Below are 11,412 nucleotides of genomic sequence, written 5' to 3' on the forward strand. Positions count from 1 at the left end.
CTACTGGGCAGAGAAAGGCTTTCATCTGAACACCGCCAAGCGCTTTGCAGAGGGGCTCAGTCCCGTGATCTCCGTGTACACAGGGAGGGCTGGAGGCCAGGTGAGTGGCAGGGCAGAGCAGAAGCCCCCTGGCCTCCAGGCTAGCGCCCGCCCGGGGCCAAGGCTGCCTCCGAAACGCTGTCAGTGGAGGGGGCCAGCCAGATCAGCCGCTGCCCTGGAGACCGGCGCAATCTGAGCTCCAAACAGCTGCCCTGCTGAATGGGCCAAGGGCTGGGGAGGGGGTGTGGATCCTGGCCTCGGGGGACACTTGCAGCTGACCGTGTTTCACCCCACGGTGGAGCGAGATGTCTCCCTGCGGGGGAGGAGGGAGGCTGCCCCCGTGGGGCCCGAGGGAGCTGGCCTGGCTGCTACCGCGGTGGCGAAAGGAGCGAGCAAGGAAGTCGCCCGTGCCCCGCTCTTCTCGGTTCCGGAGCCCCTCGGGCCTTGGCTCGCCCGGACCTCGGATCCACCGGCGGCCGCGGCACCCTCTCCCTCCTCCCGGGGCCCTGGCCCATGCCCGGGGTGCCAGGCCGGGAAGGCACCGTCCGGGAAGGCACCGCGGAGAGGCACCGGGCAGCCCCCGGACCCCGGCTCCGCGTGTCGCAGCGTCTCCAGCCCGCCGGCAGCTCGCCCTGCCCAGCGCTTCCCGCCTTCCCCCGCCCCGGCCGTCTGCCTCGTCTCTGCCCCGCCTGAGCACCTCTCCCGCGGCCCGGCCCAGCGGCTGGCGGCAGCGCGGAGGGAGGCGGGCTGCACCCGAGGCCGAGGCCAGTGCGGGGGTGTCCGGACATGGCCGGGCCCCCTTCCGCGGCGCGCAGCCTGGGGCCGAGCAGGGACCGCTCTGCCCCCGCCCGAGCCCGCTGCAGCGCGCTCCGCCGCGGGTCGGGTGGCGCGGGCTTGCGGGAAAGGTCCACGGAGGAAAGGCCTCTGCTCCGCCCTGCCGGCAACCTCCCCCCGCCTCCCTAATCGGAACTATTCAACCAAAAAGCAAAAGAAACCCCGTCAGTCCCAGAGCCGCGGGGGCCGCTTCCTTCGTGCCTCGCACGTAGAAAGGGTCGCGCCCGAGCTCCGCGTCGGCTTCTCTGCTGCGCCCCTCGGACTGAGACCTCAGGGCCGGATTGGCGCCCTGCAGCTTTCACCCCGGGGAGAAAAGTCTAAGGACAAGATGAGAAACGTCCTCTGAACAGCTGCAGCGCCAGGGTTGACACGACCCCCCGGCCCGTGGAACTCTCTGGGGGGAGACAAGGGCCGGGGGAGCCGCGGGCAGGGAAGGGGCGACTTTAGAAAGTTTCAGATTCAACGAAAAAACCAATAGGAGGCGGAGGAGGCAGGCAGGAGCCGGTCCCGCACTGCCCCGCGAGTGCGGCCTGGCCCGAGCCCCGCCGAGCCGGGCTGGGGAGGCCCGAGGCCTGGCCGGAGACGGCGCGGACGCCCCAGCCGGGCGCACACTGCGGTCTCGGCGAGCCCCCTGCCCGGCCGAGCCGGCGCATCCAGCCGCTGCGGGCCGGGGCCACGGGCTCCGGGAGGGCTCGCTTGCCCGAGCCCCTGCCTGGGCGGCTCCCGCTGTGCGGTGTCCCGCAGTCACTTCCGTGGCCTTCAGAAAGGTGGAGCAGGAAAGCTCGCCCGCACCGGCCTAGGGATCCCGCTCTGCCTGTCCTGCCCGCCCCTGGGCAGGCGGGATCCCACGGGCTCCGGCCTGGCCGCCCCCGGGACTCGGCTGCGCCACCGCAGCGCTTGTCTTGGCATGGAGGTGTTGGACAGAGCCCAGCGGCACGGACCAAATCACGTCGGTGCTCCGGTCGGCTCCGGGCAGTGCAGCCAAGCACCCTCGTTTAACACAGCCGTCCTTAGCTCCCTCAAGTCCCGACTTGCTCAGCACAGGCGGCGGGAGCGGGAGCGGGAGCGCACACCTGGCACCCAGCCCTGCCGCCGCCGTCGGGGCAGGCGCGGGCTCGGCCGCAGGCAGCCACCTAGGGGCCTGGCCTGGCCTGGCCTGGGGGTGGGCTGCCCTGCTCCTCTCCGCGCCGGGCTGCCTGTTCCCTGCCGCGGGCAGGTGCCCCTCTCGGCCGGCGACAGCTTGCAGCGGCCGTGGACGGGGCGCGCTGCCTGCGCGGAAGCGGACGTGTGTGTCAAAGGTGACGCTTGAAGAGTCCCGAAGCCGGCAGCTGCCGGGGAGATTAACGCGGCCGCACTTGCCCCGTCGCTGCCTGGAAACTTGCCTGGTGACAGAAAGACACATCTGTCAGGGGCGGCCGGAGCCTGCGGCAAAGGGCAGCGGGGCCCAAAGCGCCAGGCCAGGCCGGGGCCAGGGGCCAGGGGCCAGGGTCTGCCCCGCACCGCCACAAGCTCCAAGCCGGCCCGCCGGGTCGGGGCAGTACAGGACTGGGCCCCGGGGGCCGGAGCGCCTCGCCCAGGGGACACGAGCCGGCACGGGCACCCGCCACCGCCCCGTCCCAGAGCGGAAGGAGCCGGGGAAGCGCTGCCAGGCGAGGGGCCGGTGGACAGGGAACGGGCCGCCCCGGGAGCCGCCCTGCCCGCTCAGCGCGGGCGGTCCTGGCCCCGCGGCCCCGACGGCAGCCCAGGCCTTCGGGGCCCTTCATCCCGGAGGTCCGTACAGCCCCGCGCACAAGCGCGCCCGCGGGGCCAGAGCAACAGCCCCGCTCGGCCCTGGCGACCGTGTCCTCTCCCACGGGTCCCAGGCTGCCCAGGCCGGGCCGGCCTGGGAGCGCCCCGCTGTGCTCCGCGTAGCCGGGCCCAGCGCTGCCCCGGGGCTGCTCGCGGCCAGGCTGGCTGCCTTGAAAGCCGGCCGGGTGCGGGCCGGGCCGGGCCGCCGCAGCCCCGGGGGCCCTCGCGGCAGCAGCAAGCCGCGGCGTCGGGTAATGAAGGAACTTATGGAGGCTCCGGCTAAGCGCCGTGAATAATTCAGCGATGTATTTCAGGAACAAACCAGAGCTTTCTGACTCCCCCCCCCGCGGTATAAATCGCAGACTTCCAGCGTGGTCCTGCGCGGGCTAAATTTTTAAAGCAGCAATATTCAAAGAGACAGAGATGTCTGGATTAATTATTTATCCGCTGGTGCCTTCCTTCGTTTCTAACTTATTATTAATTAGGCGCCTCCAGTCTTTCGCGGAGAGCTGCGCCGAGCCAGCTGCAGCTTTAAATATGAATTAAAAGCAAATCCAAGCTACTGTAATGCGAAAATTATTCCGTGTCTTCTATGGCAGAGATGAATAGCCGCGCGGATCGATACTGGGAAGCTCTGCTCGCAACGACAGAGTTATTGATAGCTCGTATTAATGATGTTAATGATGGAGAAAGGAAAACAACCCCCGGCCAACTTCGGAACTTCTCGGCTGCCGCAGCCCGCGCCCGACGGCCCCCGGCCCGGCCCGGCCTGAGTGCAGCCGCCTTATTTATGGGGCCGGCGGGGGCCGCCTCGGGCTGGCTGTCTGCTGCCGCCGGCTCCCGGCCGCCCGGCCACATCGGCCCCGGCAGCACCCCCGCACGCCGCGGAGCGCCCCACCTCGGGCTGGGGGACAAAGGGCTAAACCGGCGGGCCGGGTGGGCAGGCGTGCCTGCTCCGGGCCGGGGAAGGGGCCTTCCCTTTGCGGGCACGAAGCACTGAGCCGGCTCCTCTAGGCAGCGCAGCGGCCCGGGCAGACGCTTCCGCGGGATTTGGCCGCCGGAGAGCCGGGCGGTGCCGACAGGCCCCGGGCGCAGCCGCCGCCCTCTGCCACGGGCGCGGGAAAGCGGCCTGCGCGCCACCCCGCCCCAGCCCCGCTCGCCGCGAGCCAGGCCCCGGCCCCGGCCCGTGGGCGCGAGTCCTTCCCGGCGCTCGCAGCCGCCGCTGCCCCCGCGGGGCACGTGCTTGGCCGGGGAAGGGGAAGGGGAGGCCGGCGAGGTCCCGGCCGCAAGGCGATCGGGGCCCCGCGCCGGGTGACTGCTCCGCACGGCGCGTGCGGGGCCCAGTGCCGCAGGCTTGTCAGGGCGGGAGAGGCCGCACTGCGCCGTCGGTTTGGGCTGGAGGGCGGGAGGGCCCCCGAGGGCTGGTTTCATGGCGGGGAGAGGGGGGAGCCGCCTGGCCCCAGAGCTCTGAACTCCGTCCCGACTCGTTTGCTGTCTGCCATTGCAACGGCAACAGGTAGCCGAGGCAGGTGACCGCGCCGGCGGGAGGTGGCAAACCCGGGCGGTTTCCGCGGCAACCGCTGCAAAAGCGGGAGTGCCCGAGCGCCCCCGGGCAGCCCCTGCGCGGCGCCGAGGGCCGCGCTGCGGGTGGGAAGCGGGGCCTGGGCCGGCTACACGCAGCCCGGGCTCGCCGCGCTGGACGGCCCAAGCCAAAGCCGAGCAGCATTGCGGGGGAAACAGCGCGGGGCTGGAAACACCCGGAGCTGCTTGTGTTGCAGAAGAAAAGATTCGCTCCTGCCCGGGGCGGGGGTGAGGCCAAGCGGGAGCGCGAGGCCGCACCTTCGCCCGCGGCCGCTGGCGGCGGTGGGGGAAGCTGAGCGCTGCCCGGGTAATGCCCTTGGTCCGCGCCGGCCTGTGGAAGTGGTGTAATAACGCCCGGGGCTTCCTCGCACGCCGCTTCGCTCCGGAGCCAGACCAAATCCGCTCCGCCGGCCGCTGCTTCCCGCGCCCACGGAATCAAACGAGTCGTGTATTGCTGCCCACCACGGCGGGAATATATGATTATATATATTAAAATATACAAGCTGCGCGGATTATACGACAACAGAGATCAATAGCACTTTAGTGAATACTATTAATCTGTTTGATCTTTTAGGGAAGGATGCTATTAAAAAATCCCGCTGCTTATAAAAAGGTGATGTTCCCTCAGATCGTTAAAAAAAAAATAACAGAGCCATGTCCTCAAGGAAGGAATGGAAGCAAGGCTGGGTTATGCAGGAAAGCGAGCAAGAAGCACGTGCCCTTTAAGAACCTTCATTAATCAATTAGGGCAGAGATACATTTTAATCAGTCGGAGGCTGCACAGTAGCTGCATTTGATTAGAGGAAGTTTCTGTGCTGCCGAGACCCTTGTTAGTTACGCGGAGGAGCGAATCTGGGCACTTTTCCCCGGCTACGAGAGGAGACTGAAAACTTCATCCCAGGTCCAGAATCTAATTACGATATTGGAATCGTTCGTCTTCCCAGGGCTCTGCTTTCTATGCCTAGCACCGCTTTCCCTAGTTTAAACCTATAGGTGCCGAGCTGGATTTGCATGATTAGCTAGAGAGAAAACCCTTGTTTCACACATTTTTTTTGTGTGCAGTTAGTCCCGATAAAACCAACGCAACCTAGGGGAAAGCAACATTTTCTTTCCAAAAACAAATCGCAACAGATACTGCAGGTATCGCTTCATTCTTATAAAAATCAATCTTCATATAAGATGTATTGTCTGTTTGCATTGTGAAAAGTGACAAGGTGCTGCCTTTTATTTTCATGAGAAAACAGAAGCTCAAAAATCATTTAATAAAGAATCCAACTAGTTTAATTCGAGGATATGCCCCGTGCATAAAACCCCCCAAACTCCAGCAACTTTTATGGCAAATGCCCCTAAATACTGCGTTGTGTTTTAACAACAAGGATAACCCTCTCCCCCCCAATTTTTGCAAACAGGTAAAATATTCCGGTTGGTTTTACGAGTCTCATCTCTTTCCCTTCATTAGTTTTACTCCCGTATGGAAATGCCCATTTCTTCTTTTGAGTGTTGCAAACGCTGGCGAACATAGCACTGCAGCCTCCGTAAAACGAAGGCGGTGTTTTTAGATATTTCTTTTCCCCCCCCGCTCAGCAGACTGCTTCGGTTTTATTTTTAAGGGATAATCAAAGCAACATGGCACCAAATGAATGAATGCACTGCAGCTCTGGGCGAGGAGCTGGGCAGGAAGGGCTGGCATCGGGCATGGGGAGCTCGCCTAGGTGGCACACGCGTGGCTCCGTTGCACTGCTTGGCACGCGGCGCCCGCGGCAGGCAGGATTTGCGGCAGAACCGACAGACCTGAGGCCCATCTAAAAACCCGATCGGTGCATTATCAGCAGGAGCCGGCACCTCTGGCCGGCCACCTTTCCGTGAATACTTGTGTTTTCTTAAACGACGTCCACACCTCTCAGTAAATAGGCGCTGCCCGAAAGCAGTGATTGTGGCGAGGATCTGTAGGCACGGAAGTAGGGGAGACCCGCTCGCACACAAACCAGGGGATCAATGCGCGGCATGTAGCACGCTGCCATCATCTGCGATGGGAGGTTATGGGAAACCACGATTTAAAACCGATCCACACTTCCGTGCATATATTTCTATGCAGAGAGACAAGCCTGACCTCCCCTTGCAGGGGGAGGGAGGGGAGCGAGAGGCGATGCGTGTCCATCTCTGCGTGTGCACATGCCGCATACCTTTCTGTCTGCTGTGTGCCGTGCGGGGTACGAAGATGGACACCGATCTGCATGTCGCACGTGTGCACGACTGTATGTGTGCACTGTGCACACGCACGTTTATGCGCATCATAGAACGGCCGCTTCAGGAGCAGATGCGGGGGGAGGGGGCAGTTCATTTTCTCTTCCTTATAAAGACATCTGGACTGAACGCGGGAAGCCCGGGCAGGGGACCCGACTGGGCCCCGCGGCCTCTGAAATCTCGGACGGCAAATGGCCTTGGCGCCTTTCGGGGAACGGAGTGAACAGCAAAGTACGGCAAACCCGGGCAGAGGCTGCACCTGAAATCCGGCTCTTCCGGGGCTTGTGTCCTACGACTCTGCCGTGCGTGTGCGGTGCGTGCGTGCGTGCGGAGTGAACTGTGGGCACGGGCGTGCGCGGGCGTGCGCGTGAACAGACCGCTCCGCGTGTGCACCTGCCCGGGAAGCCAGCCCTGCTCCCTGCAGGAGCTGGCGAAAGGACAGGGGCTGAGGTGCCTCCGTCAGCCGCGGGCACCGAGCTCCCTGCGAGCCCCGAGTCCTCTCTCCCCGTCCCGGGGCTGGGGATCGCGCTGGCCCCCGGGCCGTCCCCTCTCACGAGCGACATCCTCTCCTGCAGCTCCCGCGGCCGCAGCCGCAGCCCCGCAGCCGGCCCAGGTCCGCCCCGCGATTGATGCCTCCGGCGCTCCTCGTAAATTCTCGCATTGTGCTTCCAGACTACGGCCGTGCGCATCTGCAGGGCCCGAGCCGGCGCGGGGCCGGTCGGCCGGCACGTGCGCCCCGGCCCGGCCCCGCCAAGCCCGAGCAACGCCCCGCGCAGCCTGGCGTCCCCTCCCGCGGGGCAGGCGGGACTGCCCTCGGGTTTAGCACTGACCCGTCCGCTCTGCCCTTGGCTGAGCCGCTGGCTCTTCGGGCCTTGGGCTCCGCTCCCCGCCCCGGCCCGCCCCGGCCCGCCCCGCCCCGGCCACAGCAGCGCCCGGCCGGCACAGCAACGACTGTGGGGGGGGGGAGGGGGGGGGCTCTCCTTTAACAGGACGAGGGGCAAAATGCCACACGTCATTTCCGCTTTGCTAACCCGTCCCGAAGTTGGGCAAAGACCCTAACAGCGAATTCCAGCGCTGCCAATGGCCGGGCTCCGCAGCCCTTCGCTAGGAGAGGCCTGGAGCCACCGGGGCTGCCGCCCGCCTGCTACTTTATATCTAGCTGCCTACAGGATGCACCGGTACCTCTCCCTCCCCAAAGACTGAGCGATCAGAGGTATTTAGACATTTCTCCCGAAACCAGGAAGATGGTCAATACAATTCTCCGTATCAAATGAGCGATAATTTGTTGTGGTCACACGTTGGGCAATGAAAGATGTTAGCAGGATCAATAAAAAATGAAAACACTTTTACTTACATCTTGACTTACTGTTTTAAGGAATGAGCTGTGGTGATTCAACAAACCAGAGACAGAGACAACCATCAAAGTCCCTCAAATCGAACCAAAATGAAAGCCTGTCGCCGTGGCCTCATTTCTGACCATAGGGTCTGTACTTAATTTCCACCCCGTCCCTGCAGAATAATCTGAGGACTAATTGTTTTGTATTTCAGTTCATGATCCCTCCCAATACAATGCACCGGCAGAGGAATACCCGCTCAGAGAGAATCGTTCTGTCACTGTGGTTTGATAGATTTTTTCCCCCTTAAAAAATGTTATTTTCGGTGGTGTCTAAAGGTCACATAATAGGTTGTAGCTAAAGGCAAAGGAGATTTTTTACAAAGACTCAACAGCTTCACATCCTCGTTCCCGAACTGTCGCCGAGTCCAATATCTGCGTCCCCCGCTCCGCTGCCTGCGCCTCCCCGGCACGGCACACATCCGGGCAGGCGTTTGCACAACTGGGTCTAGCTCCGTTATTCGCTTATTGTAAAACTATTTAGGAATCGATTCCCCCCCGATCTGGATGATTCTGACTCGGACTTTCCCCAAAATAAAACCCGGAGCCTCTCCCTGTTCACAGACCAGTCTCTGCCTCCACTGGAAAGCATCACGCTGAAATTTAGCCAAGGACAACCCCCAGCCGTGGCCACGGGCTCGCAAATCCCCCGGAGTCGGGGCTGGGGAAGGCGCCGCAGCCCTGTCCCCCCGGCTAGGCGCACAAGGCTGCGGCATTCACGCTATCTGACAAGAGGGCACAGCCTATGCCTTAAAATCAGACGTTCAAAACCGACCCCGGCTGCATCTCAGCATAGCAAATACAGCTGCGGGTTTTTTTCCCTCTCCCCTGAGAGGCAAATCTCACTCCTTAAAACATTTCTGTCTGAGGAGATGCAGGGCGGCAGCCAGCCAAGCTGGGCTGGGGTCCGTGGGAGGAGATGGAAATAGCACTGCAGGGCTTTGCACTTTAACGACTAGATCAAGGGGCTTTCTTTGGAGAGGGGCTCTCGGCGGGTCTCCTTTGGGTGCTCTCTGCAGCGCAGTGCGCGCACGCGCTGCCCCGGTCCCCTCTCCCCAGGACAAGGACGCCGTGCAGCACACCGGATCCAGGCTCTAGCTCCTGAATCCCTCGCTAGTTTCGCCCCGAAAGGAGCGCAACGCCCGTTGCAGAGAGGGCTGCAGACTGCCTCGGCGCTGCCGTGCTGCGGCTTCGCAGCTCTCCGCGCTCGTGACGCTGCTGCTGACCTCTGCAGAGCTTCCACCCTTGTTTGCATGTCCACTCCGCTCAGCCGGGTGCCAAATGTCACCGCTCCCCTTTCACTAACCCTCCTCATCACCACCGGCTCTAGCTGCTCCCAAAGTCCTTCTCCTCTCCCCTCTCCATGCTCTGGATAGATATGCTTACCCCCGTGATCCGTGGCACATTAGCAGCTTTCATAGCAAGTTGCCTCTTTGACAGCCGATGCGGGATCGCAGCCTGGATTTGCCCCCCTAGGAGGAGAAAAAAAAAATCTATCTGCATAATTTCAAATGAGAACGAGCAGGTAAAAAAAAGGAATCGTGGATGCCACGCCAGTCCCGTTACAAAAAAGAAAGCACCAGACCCCCACAAGATGTAGGTGAGACCTTTTATTGCACCAACTTAAACGCAAGAATTACAGCCAGTTACACGTCCTTCATCAGCCCAATATGCAAGGGAGGCAGAGACATACAGCAATGTGTTTATTTCCTAGGTCTGCAGGAGCTGAGTTGTGAGCAGATCGGGGGGCAGCGTCCCCGTTTCTCCCCCAAAGAGCCTCAGTTTGTGCTTGAGGTCAAAAATCTCGCCAGCGCCTTTTTTTTTTTTTTTTTTTTGCTCCAGCTTTAAGTCCAGGCAAGGATCACTTCTCTCCCTTACATTCCCAGTCATAAACAAGCAGCTTCCAGCTAAATCTTTAAAGATTTAAAAAATAAAAATAAAAAAAAAAGAACCACAACAACCATCAAGGTTTTTTCTTCTCTCCTGCTTGTTGGACAGCGCTTTTTGGTCAGTCTAGCCTTGCATTTAGGGATGCTACTTGCATTTGAATAGCTGGCTGGCTTGTTATGGATCTGCAAGGCTATGAAAGGGAATCAGTATGCAAATTGTTTCAGTTACAATCGAAAGGTTCGATCTGGAGTAGCTGCTAACGGAAGTTGATGTCAGCTATCTGTGCATTAGCCGCGGTGCTCCTTGCTACGGGCCTGCTCCTCTGCTCTCCCCCCTGCCTTTTTCCTTTTTTTTCTTTTTTATGCTTGTGTACAGGTTTCTCTGCCGGTAATTAAAACATGCACACACAAATCAGGGGCTGCCGCATCGCGCCTTGCCGCTGCCTTTCCCTGGCTGCGGGTCCTGGTGGGGTCGGGGGTGCAGGCCATGCTGGCGGGGGATTATTATGCAGCGGGGGTGAGTGGATCAGGGAAATCAAACATTTATAAATGGGCTCGCGCTTACAGTACAAGGCATTGGGGAAGGGGGTGGGGGTGGCTGCCTCGGTGCTGATCGTACAATGCAGGCTGCAAATCAATAGCCCTCGCAGTGTAATCCCAGGCATTGCAGGGATCACGGGTTTGGTTTTAAAGGGCGAGGAGGTGCGGGGGCAGCTTTGTCTGGGGCCGAGCAGAGGCAGCAGGGCCCCCGGCACCCGCCGGCCCGCGCCCCTGCCCCGGCCGGGCTGGCCCCGGAGCGGGGGCGGGCACCGCGGCCGCTGCCCGGAGCTGACCATCTGTCATTCAATTAGGGGCTCCGGCAGCTGCGGGGGGAGGGCGGGTCAGTGACCCCAGGACAAAACGGCCCTGCCCGGCCGGGGGGAGAAGTTCAAATGTTAAATGCTGCCCCCGCGGCCAGGCCCGGCCCGGCCCGGGCCGGGAGCGGGGGAGGGAGGGGGTGCCCTGGGCCCCGGAGCCTGCTCGGGGAGGCCAGCACGAGCCGGGCGGGAGCACGCGCACACCCGCACCCGCACCGCAACAAATGGATGAACTGAGCTTTCACTATGCTAATTTAGACACGATAAATATTTAACTAACCCCCCTAATAGCCAGCCCGAGAGGCGCCCGGCCGCCTTTACGCGCCTCTTAACCATCCATGTTTCCCCAGAAGTGGGCGCACAAGGAGGGGGTGTCCCCTCCCCCCTCCCGCCACCTTCCTTCCCAGCAGCCCAACGGCGGGAGCGAGTGCGCCTGACTGCCCTGTCACGCCAGAGGCCTGGGAGCCCCATCTCCGTAAAAGGGGGAAGGGGTCCCTGTGTCTGTGGAGAAGGTCAGGCTGGCTTCAGTGGCAGGCTGCTGATTCGTGGTGCGGCACAGCCTGGCCCGTCCAGGTTTTGTCAGGGTGAGAAACTGCTCGAGAAGGTTAGGCGGCCGTTCTTGGGCACCTCATGTCCTGCAGGTGTTTTGGGGAAAACACAGCCTGAAAATGCAGTTGGTAGCTTCATGGACAGGCTGCTTAGCTGGGCCCAGGCCCGGGTTGTGGGAGAGATGAGAGTCCGCCCAGCCCTCCATGAAGTCCCCCCTCCCATGCAAATCCTGTTTCCT

This window comes from Crocodylus siamensis, chromosome 15 (genome assembly GCF_052110815.1).
Source record: "Crocodylus siamensis isolate JL-2025a chromosome 15, ASM5211081v1, whole genome shotgun sequence".
NCBI classification, from domain to species: domain Eukaryota; kingdom Metazoa; phylum Chordata; order Crocodylia; family Crocodylidae; genus Crocodylus; species Crocodylus siamensis.